The sequence below is a fragment of the Triticum dicoccoides genome, chromosome 1A (assembly GCF_002162155.2).
Source record: "Triticum dicoccoides isolate Atlit2015 ecotype Zavitan chromosome 1A, WEW_v2.0, whole genome shotgun sequence".
Taxonomy (NCBI): domain Eukaryota; kingdom Viridiplantae; phylum Streptophyta; class Magnoliopsida; order Poales; family Poaceae; genus Triticum; species Triticum dicoccoides.
The window spans coordinates 72,759,608-72,773,315 of NC_041380.1; the positions used below are offsets into that span (position 1 = coordinate 72,759,608).

Sequence of the window (13,708 nt, forward strand, 5' to 3'; positions counted from 1 at the left end):
CCGCCAGCCCACCGTCGACCCCCGGGATCATCACCCGCTCCGCCACCGCCGCCCGAAGGAGGGAGGCGGAGGTGGAGGCCCGCACGTACGTCAGCGACCTTGCGCGCTACATCGAGTTCCTGCGGGAGGAGGAGGAGCGCCTCGTCGAGCACGCAAAGAGTCTTACCGCCGCCGTGGCCGCAACACACGCCGACACAGAGGCGAGGAATCAGGAGATCTACGAGCAGTTCGGCCGCTTCGAGAGGGATTGTCTGGAGCGGCAGTGGGCGTTCGAGCTGGCGAGCATCGCTGAACGTGCAGCAGCGGCAGGCACCATATTACATTTGTCCAGCTCGTTGGTAGGCTCCTCCTCCTCCGCCGCCTCTTACTGAGCGCACTCGGCAGAGGAGAAGCTGCCGGAAGTAGCACAAAGCCCCTTCATGGTAGTAGTAGTATTTAGGGGCTATTCTGTTCAGTTCATCTGACTATAGATGTGTGGTCGAACTGTACAACATACTTAAAATTAGCTTGTATATACAGTTGAACTAGCTATTTCAGTACGTGGTTGGCAACAATTGGGGAGAAGTTTGGTCGGTTCAGTTGTCGAGTTGAACTGTTTGTATAAATTAAGAACGACTGATTAATCTATGGATGAAATCCATGCTTAATTATTCAATTTTAGTTGCAAAAATTACATAGTGCTAATGATTTCTAGCTGTATATTTTGACAAATCGCAGTGTTACAAGGATTGACAAATGGCAACGTTACTAGATCAACAAATGTAAATATTTCTAGTTTGACAAATGGCAACATACCCAATATGACAGATGCAAATCTTACCGAATTTTTTGTACGTGGTTGCACACGGGTCATCCAAAACAACCGTTTGCGTTGAAGGGATGAACAAATCTTGCGCTGCTCTCCCTTCGCATATGGGTATTCTATCTAAATCGTTTGCGATCAAGAGCTGCAGAAATCCTGCTCGGCACATTTTCTCATGGCTTCCTGGGGAAGCTGTCGGTTTGCATACGGGTGTTCTAACTAAAACGTTTGCGATGAGTGTTCTATATTTAAAAAGTGAATTAAACTTCGGCTTGGGCGCCATTAATGGAGAGGAAGCGAGAAAGGCGGACGGCCATGGAAGTCAAAGGGCTCGCTTCCTAGTGAGCCTACGCAGCGTACAGCTCGCACGCTTCCCGGTGAGCCTACGCACTCGAGGACAGCTTGCACGCCTCTCAGTCAGCCTGCGCACCGGATGGCGTTCGCACACCTCCCGTTCAGTCAAGGTCAAGCAGCTGTCCGCATGGCACCTCCTACAACCATTAAAACCAAGACACGTAGCATCACGTGAATGGTCAATAGAATTTTGGATTTGCTAGAATTTAAAAACCAGGCATCTCAATGTTTTGCCGGTAATCAACGGTGCCCTGGTGTTTGAAATTCATTCTCATTTCTTGCATGGGACCTAAGCATGCACCCAAGGACACATATTTGATTTTTCAACCAATTTATATGCACTGGAGCATGTGCATGTAGTTCAAATTTGAATTATGCACATAAATGCATTGAAAACTCAGCTAATGCATAAAAATATCCAAACGAACCCCAAAAAATCAAAAAAGTTCACTCAACACTCCTGTAGTTCTATGTTGACATGAAAAAAAATTGAAAGCAATAAGAGGCAATGTATATCGTTTCATCCCCAAAGGTGGGACATTCCCTACCGAAAACCATCATGCTTGTTGTGAGAAACTCCGGTTTGTGTGAAGCATATACCCAAACCTGCCTCAAATGGGACAAAATTTGTACCATGACATGTTGATGTCGCTCCATGATAGCATGCCAAGTTTCATGAATTTCAGACGAGTTTTGGATTTACTAGAATTTAAAAACCAGGCATCTCAATGTTTTGCCAGCAATCAATGGTGCCCTGGTGTTTGAAATTCATTCTCATTTGTTGCATGGGACCTAAGCATGCACCCAAGGACACATATTTGATTTTTCAACCAATTTATATGCACTGGAGCATGTGCATGTAGTTCAAATTTGAATTATGCACATAAATGCATTGAAAACTCAGTTAATGCATAAAAATGTCCAAACGAATCCTGAAAAATCACAAAATATCACACAACACTCCTGTTGTTATATGTTGACACGAGAAAAAAAATTGAAAGCAATAAGAGGCAATGGATATCGTTTCGTCCCCAAAGGTGGGACGTTCCCTACCGAAAATCATCATGCTTGTTGTGAGAAGCTCCAGTTTGTGAGAAGCATATACCCAAACCTGCCCCAAATGGGACAAAATTTGTACCATGACATGTTGATGCCACTTCATGATAGCATGCCAAGTTTTATGAATTTCAGACGAGTTTTGGATTTACTAGAATTTTAAAACCAGGCATCCCAATGTTGTGCCGGCAAGCAACAGTGCCATGGTATTTGAAATTCATTCCCATTTCTTGCATGGGACCTAAGCATGCAACCATGGACACATATTTGTTTTTTCAAAGAATTTATATGCACTGGAGCATGTGCATGTAGTTCAAATTTGAATTATGCACATAAATACATTGAAAACTCACTTAATGCATAAAAATGTCCAAGCGAACCTAGAATAATTCGAATTCTTTTATGATCACTACAGATAAAAGGTCTAGCAATTCAAACACCGTCCATGGCCGCTGTGACCCCATTATGTAATTCAAATCAAGACGAAAAATCAAGTAGATCCCACACAGTTTATTATAACCGACCGTGTGAGATGCAGCACAAAATATGTTTGGACCGTGTCTGAATAAGGGACCGTGTTTGATGACACTTTGCGCGCCAGTTTTTTGGCTGAAGCGATTCCAAATTTTTGGCTTCCATGGAAATATCTACCTCCCCCGCCCCCTTCCCCTTACCAAAAGCCACATTTCCCCTCTTTCTGCCTTCCTTTTCAAGTTGAAGTCTTCACTCCTTGCTTGCAGCACCGCCGCCTCCTCGCCGGCGACCCTCCTTCACGCTCCTCGGCCTCGCCTATTCAAGCACGTAATCCACACCCGACCCCCATCCTCCTCCTCCTTCCACATTCTACATGCCCCTACCACGGGCGCGAGCGCGACACCTTCCACCCAAATCATCGACCCCTCCACCAAATAAGCACCGGCCTAAGCCATGGTGCATGCAGTATAGCCAGGACCTCAGGGAGCATTTGGCAGCGGAGAAGCAAATCACGGCCGCATGCGCGGATGAGGTCGCGATGGCTGCCATTCGTGCCGACCACCAGATCTTGAAGGAGCACCTTGCCATTTGCTAGCTACGCCGGTTAAGCATGCTCGGTTTACCCATTGCGTGTGCTGCTCCTGCCTTTCCTTCACAAATTCTAGTGAATTGTGCTATCTAATTTTACCATGCAATCTTTTGCTCTAGTGTATATGTTCTATATGCCGTGAAGTGTGGTGCTCACTTATTAACTGTTTTGTTAATTAGTTGTCATCTTCAGTTAACTGTTTGGTTCAATTCTGCAAATGTGGTGTTCAATTCTTCAGGCTACAATTTTGTATTGTCTTCCATGTGAGAAATAAATCGAATTTATCTTTACAAAATTGCGGGTGCATTCTGTTATTGTATACCATGTGAGGAATAAATTGGATTTGGCTGTAGTAAATACATGAGAAACAAATACAATTGCTACAATTGGATGTAGTTAACTGTTTGGTTAACTGTCTGATATTCTATTAGGAGTGTGTTATATTGTGCAATGTGGTGCTCAGTTAATGTTTGGTTCATTTGTTGTGGTGTTTAGTTAACTGCTTGGTTCAATTCTGCAATACGATGTCCAATTGTCGTGGGTAGAATTTTGTATTGTTGTGCATGTGAGGAATACATCGAATTTGGCTGCACTTAATACATGAGAAACATATACAAGTGCTATATTTCCTAGTTCTTAATCATGCTTGGTTTGGATAAATGGGTTTCCGCGTGGCTTCAATTAATCTGATAAATCTGTAATGTGATTATTTTTCATCAAAATATTTTACTGATAGCATGTGAACCCTTACTTAACCTGATGACTAACTACCTTATATGCGTTGCAGGGAAACAATGGGAAGCACTGAGGTTTACAATCGAGGTTAGCACGTGCATGGTCCGTTGTCTAATAGCACATTATTGTGCAATTGCAGGAACCATTCTAATATTTAGGTTTTTAACAATTTGGTCTTGCACATGTAGGTCCTGCTGTCAGAGGTTTTGACCCACTGTTCGACCCTTTTTTCATATGGAGAAATGAGTTGTCCATGAATATCAGTCAAGTCAAGAAACTTAGAAAGATTCTTAGGATAAAGAAATTAGCGACAAAAAACAACAAGATCTTTATCTGCACAATGAAGAAGACATCAGTTCACTACAGGATGGTACTAACTATTATACCTTGCCTTTTTTATTCCTTTGCCCTATTTTCAATATAGAGAAGATATTTATGCACATCCTTGTTTTTCAGGCCTTTCCAAAGCAGTTCACTGATGATTACCTCTCAAACCACCTGTATGGTCAGGAGGCGAGGAAGGTATTCATACAACACCCAAGGTTCAATATTGAAGTGTTCCTGAAGAGGATGTAGGATGGATGGTCAATCATCCACAGGCACTGGCCTAAAGTTACAAAGACCTTCAGCATCAATGAAGGCTCAATATTCGCCTTCTGCTTCAGCAGTTTTCCAGATGAGATACATTTGTCTATGTACCATCTATGATGCTAATTTCGAAAGATTATAGATGTTGCATGTGAAACTTGGTCCTGGTGTAGTTGTGTAATGGGGTAGCTGAGTGCTGAAGCTATATGATGTTGTACTCTGATGTATTTCAATTATGAAAATGAAATATATTGTGTGCTTAATATGAACTGTCAATTATATTAATAAATGGATTATGAATAATCGGATAATTAGCCTACTAATTGGGTTTTGCTATTGCAAACGGTTGTTGAAAAAAATACTGTGGGCGATGACCTCAGGCTGCGCACACCGTTTCTAGGAATAAACCGTGTTGGATCAATGAACAATCACACACGACTTTCTCTTGAAAACTGTTTGCATTAGGCCACCTTGCTCAAAAGTTTACCACATGAAAATTGTGTGTGATGCACAGCCTTTGCCACACAGTTTCTTCCATGAATTGTGTGTGATATATTCAATAATGCAAGCAATTTAACGGGAAAAATTGTGTGTGATGTACCTATGAACGGAAACGTTTTCCTTGGAGCAACTGTGTGGGATGTCATGCGAACGGAAACGTTTAGCGGGGACTAACTGTGTGGGATGTACTTGCGACCGGAAACAATTTTGCCGTATAATTGTATTTTTTTAGCTCTATTGTACGTATTTCCGTATTTGAGCGCTCGCCGGTCGCACACGATCTCATTTTGCCGAACATGTGTGCCAGGAGGGCATATCCCCGATGGTTTCAGGATCGTGTGGGAAGGACCCCCCCTATCGCTCACACTCACTTGGCGACGGTTCCAAATGCCGTCGCGGAAAGGGGTTAAAACCGTTTGTTTAGGAGCTTGCTGTACTAGTGAATGATAGTGCAACATACTTGTGGCACTGCCATTTAGGTCATATTGGTGTAAAGCGCATGAAGAAACTCCACGCGGATGGACTTTTGGAATCACTTGATTATGAATCATTTGATGCTTGCGAACCATGACTCATCGGTAAGATGACTAAGACTCCATTCTACGGAACAATGGAGCGAGCCACTGACTTACTGGAAATAATACATACCGATGTATGCGACCCAATGAGTGTTGAGGCTCGCGGCGGGTATCATTATTTTCTGACCTTCACAGATGATTTGAGCATATATGAGTATATCTACTTAATAAAACACAAGTCTGAAATGTATGAAAAGTTCAAAGAATTTCATAGTGAAGTGGAGAATCATCGTAACAAGAAAATAAAGTTTCTACAATCTGATCGCAGAGCAGAAATATTTGAGTTACGAGTTTGGCCTTCAGTTGAAACAATGTTGAATAGTTTCGCAACTCACGCCACCTGGAACACCACAGCGTAATGGAGTGTCTGAACGTCATAACCATACTTTATTAGATATGGTGCGATCTATCATGTCTTTTACCGATTTACCACTATCGTTTTGGGGTTATGCATTAGAGACAGCTGCATTCATGTTAAATAGGGCACCGTCTAAAAATCCATTGAGATGACACTGTATGAACTGTGGTTTAGCAAGAAACCTAAGCCGTCGTTTCTTAAAGTTTGGGGTTGTGATGCTTATGTGAAAAAGTTTCAGCCTGATAAGCTCAAACCCAAATCAGAAAAGTGTGTCTTCATAGGATACCCAAAAGGAACTGTTGGGTACACCTTCTACCACATATACGAAGGCAAGATCTTTGTTGCTAAGAGTGGATCCTTTCTAGAGATGGAGTTTCTGTCAAAAGAAATGAGTGGGAGGAAAGTAGAACTTGATGAGGTAATTGTACCTTCTCTCGAATTGGAAAGTAGCTCATCACTGAAATCAGTTCCAGTGATGCCTACACCAATTAGTGATGAAGTTAATGATGATGATCATGAAACTTCAGATCAAGTTACTACCGAACCTCGTAGGTTAACCAGAGTACGTTCCGCACCAGAGTGGTACGGTAATCCTGTTCTGGAAGTCATGTTACTAGGCCATGACGAACCTACGAACTATGAGGAAGCGATGATGAGCCTAGATTCCATGAAATGGCTTAAGGCCATGAAATCTAAGATGGGATCCATGTATGAGAACAAAGTATGGACTTTGATTGACTTGCCCGATGATCGGTGAGCCATTCAGAATAAATGGATCTTCAAGAGGAAGACGAACGCTGATAATAGTGTTACTATCTACAAAGCTCGAATTGTCGCAAAAGGTTTTCGACAAGTTCAAGGTGTTGACTACGATGAGATTTTCTCACTCGTATCGATGCTTAAAAGTCTGTCTGAATCATGTTAGCAGTTGCCGCATTTTATGAAATCTAGCAAATGGATATCAAAACTACATTCCTTAATGGATTTATTAAAAAAGAGTTGTATATGATGCAACCAGAAGGTTTTGTCAATCCTAAAGGTGTTAACAAAGTGTGCAAGCTCTAGCGATCCATCTATGGACTGGTGCAAACATCTCGGAGTTGGAATATACTCTTTGATGATTTGATCAAAGCATATAGTTTTATACAGACTTGCGGTGAAGCCTGTATTTACAAGAAAGTGAGTGGGAGCACTACAGCCTTTCTGATAAGTATATGTGAATGACATATTGTTGATCAGAAATGATGTAGAATTTTCAGGAAAGCATAAAGGAGAATTCGAAAGGAGTTTTTCAAAGAAAGAATTACCTGTAAAGCTACTTACATATTGGGCATCAAGATCTATAAAGATAGATCAAGACGCTTGATAAGAATTTCGATGAGTACATACCTTGATAAGATTTTGAAGGAGTTCAAAATGGATCAGTCAAAGAAGGAGTTCTTGCCTGAGTTGTAAGGTGTGAAATTGAGTAAAGACTCAAAACCCGACCACGGCAGAAAATAGAAAGAGAATGAAAAGTCATTCCCTATGCCTTAGTCATAGGTTCTATGAAGTATGCTATGTTGTGTACCAGACCTATTGTATACCTTAGCATGATTTTGGCAAGGGAGTACAATAGTGATCTAGGAGTAGATCAACGGACAACAGTCAAAATTATCCTTAGAGGACTAAGGAAATATTTCTCGGTTATGGAGGTGATAAAAGAGTTCGTCGTAAAAAGTTACATTGATGCAAGCTTTTTACACCGATCTAGATGACTCTAAGTCTCGATCTAGATACATATTGGAAGTGGGAGCAATTAGCTAGAGTAGCTTCGTGTAGAGTATTGTAGACATAGAAATTTGCAAAATACATACGGATCTGAATGTTGCAGACCTGTAGACTAAACTTCTCTCACAAGCAAAACATGATCACTCTTTGGGTGTTAATAACATAGCAATGTGAACTAGATTATTGACTCTAGTAAACCCTTTTGGGTATTAGTCACATGAAGATGTGAACTAATCACATAAAGATGCGAACTATTGGTGTGAAATCACATGACGATGTGAACTAGATTATTGACTCTAGTGCAGGTGGAAGACCGAAGGAAATATGCCCTAGAGGCAATAATAAAGTTGTTATTTATATTTCCTTATATCATGATAAATGTTTATTATTCATGCTAGAATTGTATGAACCGGAAACTTAGTACATGTGTGAATACTTAGACAAACAGAGTCTCCCTAGTATGCCTCTACTTGACTAGCTCGTTAATCAAAGATGGTTAAGTTTCCTAGCCATGGACATGTGTTGTCATTTGATGAACGGGATCACATAATTAGAGAATGATGTAATGGACTAGACCCATTTGTTAGCTTAGCACTATGATTGTTTAGTTTATTGCTATTGCTTTCTTCATGACTTATACATGTTTCTATGACTATGAGATTATGCAAATCCTGAATACCAGAGGAACACATAGTGTGCTATCAAACGTCACAACGTAACTGGGTGATTATAAAGATGCTCTACAGGTGTCTCTGATGGTGTTTGTTGAGTTCACATAGATCGAGATTAGGATTTGTCACTCCGATTGTCTGAGAGGTATCTCTGGGCCCTCTCGGTAATGCACATCACTATAAGCCTTGCAAGCAATGTGACTAATGAGTTAGTTGCGGGATGATGCATTACGGAACGAGTAAAGAGACTTGCTGGTGACGAGATTGAACTAGGTATGATGATACGATCGAATCTCGGGCAAGTAACATACCAATGACAAAGGGAACAACATATGTTGTTATGCGGTTTGACCGATAAAGATCTTCGTAGAATATGTAGGAGCCAATATGAGCATCCAGGTTCCGCTATTGGTTATTGACCGGAGATGTGTCTCGATCATGTCTACATAGTTCTCGAACCCGTAGGGTCCGCACGCTTAACGTTGGATGACGATTTGTATTATGAGTTATGTGATTTGATGACCGAAGTTTGTTCGGAGTCCCGCATGAGATCACGGACATGACGGAGTCTCGAAATGGTCGAGAGTAAAGATTCATATATTGGAAGGCTATATTCAGACATCGGAAAGGTTTCGAGTGATTCGGGTATTTTTCGGAGAACTGGGGAGCTATGGGAATTCACCAGAGGGAAGTATTGGGCCTTATTGGGCTTTAGTGAAAAGGAGATAAGGGCCACAAGGGGAGGCAGCGCGCCCCCCATGGGCCGGTCCAAATTGGACTAGGAGGGGGTGGCGCCCCCCTCTTTCCTTCTCCCTCTCCATGTCCTTCCTTCTTCTCCTACCTGGACTAGGAAAGGAGGAAACCTACTCCTACTAGGAGTAGAAATTCCCCCTTGGGCGTGCCCCTTGAGGCCGGCCCTCCTCCTCCTCCCCCCCTTTATATACGGGGGAGGGGGGCACCCCATAGACACACAAGTTGATCTTTAGCCATGTGTGGTGTCCCCCTCCATAGTTTTCCACCTCGGTCATATTGTCATAGTGCTTAGGTGAAGCACTGCATCGGTAACTTCATCATCACCGTCAACACGCCGTTGTGCTAACGAAACTCACCCTCGGCCTTTGCTGGATCAAGAGTACGAGGGACGTCATTGAGCTGAACGTGTGCAGATCGCGGAGGTGTCGTGCGTTCGGTACTGGATCGGTTGGATCACGAAGACGTTCGACTACATCAACCGCATTACTTAACGCTTCCGCTTTCGGTCTATGAGGGTACGTAGACACACTCTCCCCTCTCGTTGCTATGCATCTCCTAGATAGATCTTGCGTGACCGTAGGAATTTTTTTAAATACTGCGTCCCCCAACAGAAGGTGGCGGCGGGGCCTCTCCTGCTACTCCACATCGCTCGCGGGGGGCCTCGGGACCCAGGGCGGCGGCCCCGGCTGGATTGGCGCCACCGGATCCTCGGCGCATGGTGGCGCATGTGCGGGCCGGTGCCCTCGACCGTGTGGACGGCGAGCTATCTGGTGGATGCGGGCTAGGGCGTGGCGGTGGCAGCTTCCGCTTCGGCTTCAGCGGCGCTAGATATGGCCGCCTTCCAACCTCAGTTGTGGATTCGGCAAGTCCCTCCCCTCTGCTCTGGCCTGCTTCATCCTTGACGTCAGTTCTCTTCCGGGTGGGAGCAGTGACGGGAATATAGACAGGAGAAATCCCTAGCCAGCTCGTCTGGCTGTGACGGTGGCGACGCCCGCGAGCGCCGCGCACCTACCTGGAGCGTCTATCAGGTATATATTCCTCGCCCCCTTTCCCCTTGTGCCTCCCAGGTGAAAACCCCGACGTTGTTGGGCGGCAGCGACGCCCTTGGCGTCGTATCCTTCTTGAAGGCGCTACTTAGAGAGCAAGGTGGGAAGTTGGACTTTGTTGTGATGTGTGCGGTGGGTGTCTGCGGCAGCAGCATAACTCCAATGGTGGTGGTGTCCCCCTGGTTCAGGCCATTTTGAGTGCTCACCGTGTGGCTGTAGTGATCCTAGTTTGGTGCCCGTGGTTACTGGACAGGAGGGGATAGGGATTCCTTCCGGCAGTGTCACTCCAGCGAGCCGGTTGTGTAAAAGCTCCTCAATTTGATCTTGGTCCTGGCTGTTGTTCCTTAGTCCATTCTGGCAGCTCTCCTCTTGCACGCCTGGGTCCTTGGTTTTCGATGATGTTCTGCTCCAGGTGAGAAGTTGACGGCAGGACGAGACTGCCTGGTTCCAATACTGTGGCTGCCTTCGGTGCCACTCATCCAGGTTCTAGGGTGAACGTGTCCATTTGTCAACGGTGCGATGCCTTTCGAGCCAGGCGAGGAGGCAGGAGCCTTCTTCAACGATGGATCTGGAGGGTGGTGTTTCCGTCAGGGTCCCAGGTGTTGTGGCAACGGTTGTCCTTTCGGTCATCTGATCTTCCTCTCCTTTGCCGGCATTTCCCTTCTCCTCGGCTTCGCGCGAGCAAGAGGCCTTGTCATCCTCAAGCTAGGTGCCTCTTGTTGATCTTTTTTAGTTTGTTGTATCTCTGGCATGTGAGCTGCTCTCGGTGCCATTGTATCGTGCCGTTTTTTTTCTTGTTTCTATTTGGTTTGTCTCGGGGTTGTAATCCAGAGTTTGTATTTCTGACCGGTTGATGGTTTTTTTTTTCTTTTGTGGGTTAATCCAAAGTCGGGCTCTTCGCGAGCCTTCGTTCTGGAAAAAAAAGTCAACATGCTGTCCCCACCCAAAAAAAGTCCACATGCTGTAACAAACTAATCATCCAGATTAATTGTGTAGTTGTGATTTTACTAATCCTCCATGAAAAAATACGCTATCATGTGGCATTGTCAACGCGTCTCTAGCTGCAAATAATTCAACTACCTGTGTGGTACGGTAACCTCCTAATCATTCGAACATATTCTTTGTACCCAGTGAACACACTAGCTAATTAATTATGGTCATGCATGAGCGTGTTCGTCCTCGTAGTCTTACGATGATTCGTGATCTATAAATACTCATCGAAACCACACTATTGTCACCATCAAGCACTTACAGCAAGTCTCTTTCAGTAAACACACACAAATAGTACGCGATGGCAGCCAACAAGGTTGTGGTGCTCATGGCGTTCATGGCCGCTGCGCTGAGCTCTGTGTCGAACGCCGCCGGGCTGCAGTACAGCTTCTACAACTCGTCGTGCCCAAAAGCCGAGGACACGGTGAGGAACGTCGTCCAAGGCATGATCCGCAGTGACCCCACCATTGGTGCTGCCTTTGTTCGCCTCTTCTTCCACGATTGCTTTGTCAGGGTATGTACCTTTATCGAAACACATGCCACGGCAGTTTGAAACACTTTGGATTCCATTCGAAAATCTAAATAAATTTCATATGTGACATTTTCATTCTATACAAACATATACTACTCCTATATCCTTTCTTGAATACGTGAGACTATCTCGAAAGCATGCATTGAAGTTTCTAATTTTAACTACTAACATTCAAGAGTAGAAGAGGACGGGGCGTCGACCTGTTGGCTGGGCAGCTGAGGTTTCTGCCAGCCCGCCCAAGTTCGAGTCCCGGCACGAACGCGCGGTGCTCACGGAGTTTCTCCTATAAAGAAAAGCCAACAAGGGTTAGCCTTTGGGTTGGTCTCATTTTTTTTAACATTCAAGAGTAGAATAAAACTGTCTAGGTGAAAATAGTACAATCAGACTTTTCTTGATTTTCATGTTTATGCAATGTATTTATTCTATCAACTTTTACTAACAAAAATATGCAGAAATCGGAAACATATATTTATAATTAAATGACTTTTACAGGGTTGCGATGCCTCCATTCTGCTAGACCCGACGGCCAACAAGCCAGAGACTGAGAAAACAACAATCCCTTTGCGCGGATACGAAGCCGTGAACAAGATCAAGGATGCCGTGGAGGCCGTCTGCCCGGGCGTCGTCTCCTGTGCCGACATCCTGGCCTTTGCGGCGCGCGACTCCACTTGCACCTTGGGCGGGTTCACCTTCCACATGCCATCCGGCCGCCTGGATGGCTTCCAGTCAATCGCCGACGAGGTCTTCCAGGGCATCCCATCGCCCGCGTTTCAGCTCCAAGACTCCTTGACAGCTTCGCCGCCAAGGGCCTCAACGCCGAGGACCTAGTGGTGCTCTCCCGGCGCGCACTCCTTCGGCCTCACGCACTGCAACTTCGTCACCCCGCGGTTGTACCCTACTGTCGACCCCACTATGAACGCCACCTTCGCGACAGAGCTGAAGAAGGTGTGCCCGCCTCCGAGGAATGGCGGGGGGTTCATCTCCGTGAGCAACAACCGTGTGACAGACCCGAACAAGCTGAGCAACCAGTTCTACAAAAACGTGGCCTCTGGGCAGGTGTTGTTCACGTCAGACCAGACGCTAATGGATGAGACGCCAACGACCGGCAACAAGACAGCGGCCATGGTGGCCGACAATGCCGCCAACCCTATCGCGTGGATGGTCAGGTTTGCGGGGGCTATGGTGAAGATGGGAGGCATTGAGGTGCTCACCGGGACTGGCCCCGGCGAAGTCAGAAAGGCCTGCAATGCCACCAACAACGCGAGCTAGAATTGGTGGAGCTGCATGCACGATGATACTTAAACAAAAAGTACCCTAGGCATAATCGGTGGACTTAGTTGGTTTAATCCTTGTTATATCGGTTTCATTCTAAATGCATATGTACTATTTTTAACCAGAAATTACCTATGTACTTTTCTCCTAAAAAGGATCAGATTTATTATAAAGATACACTGAAAGTATAACTCACTGCAAACATAATAAAAATTACATTGAGGTCCATGGACCATCAAACAACCACATACCTCTGTCACTGCTCCCGTACCGAAGCTGGCCTACTTCTTTTTTGTTAACAACATTATGATCTCATCTTTGGTTCAACAAAAATGCATGTCATTACCAACCCAAGAAATTTAATCAAACATAAATAACAATCCAATACCCTGGTAGAGGGTAACGTATCAATGCACGAATTGTCTGTTTTTTTTTTGGCGGGGAATGCACACAGTTTTGGCGGGCCAGATTTTCATAAGCTAGATTATACCATACTTGCAAAAAAAAAACTTTACTTTGCATAAATATTGTGTACCTTAGCCTATTCAGTTTTTGGCTATTATGATTTTCTAACATATAACCTTGTACTTTTATCAATATTACCCGCGGTCCATCACATTGAAAACTTGACAGAACTAG

The 13,708-nt window shown here is 44.5% G+C and overlaps 1 pseudogene; it reads left to right on the forward strand.

The window, feature by feature from the left end:
- The first annotated feature begins 11,566 nt into the window (after positions 1 to 11,566).
- Positions 11,567 to 13,278, forward strand: LOC119366934 (annotated as a pseudogene).
- The last annotated feature ends 430 nt before the right edge of the window (positions 13,279 to 13,708 follow it).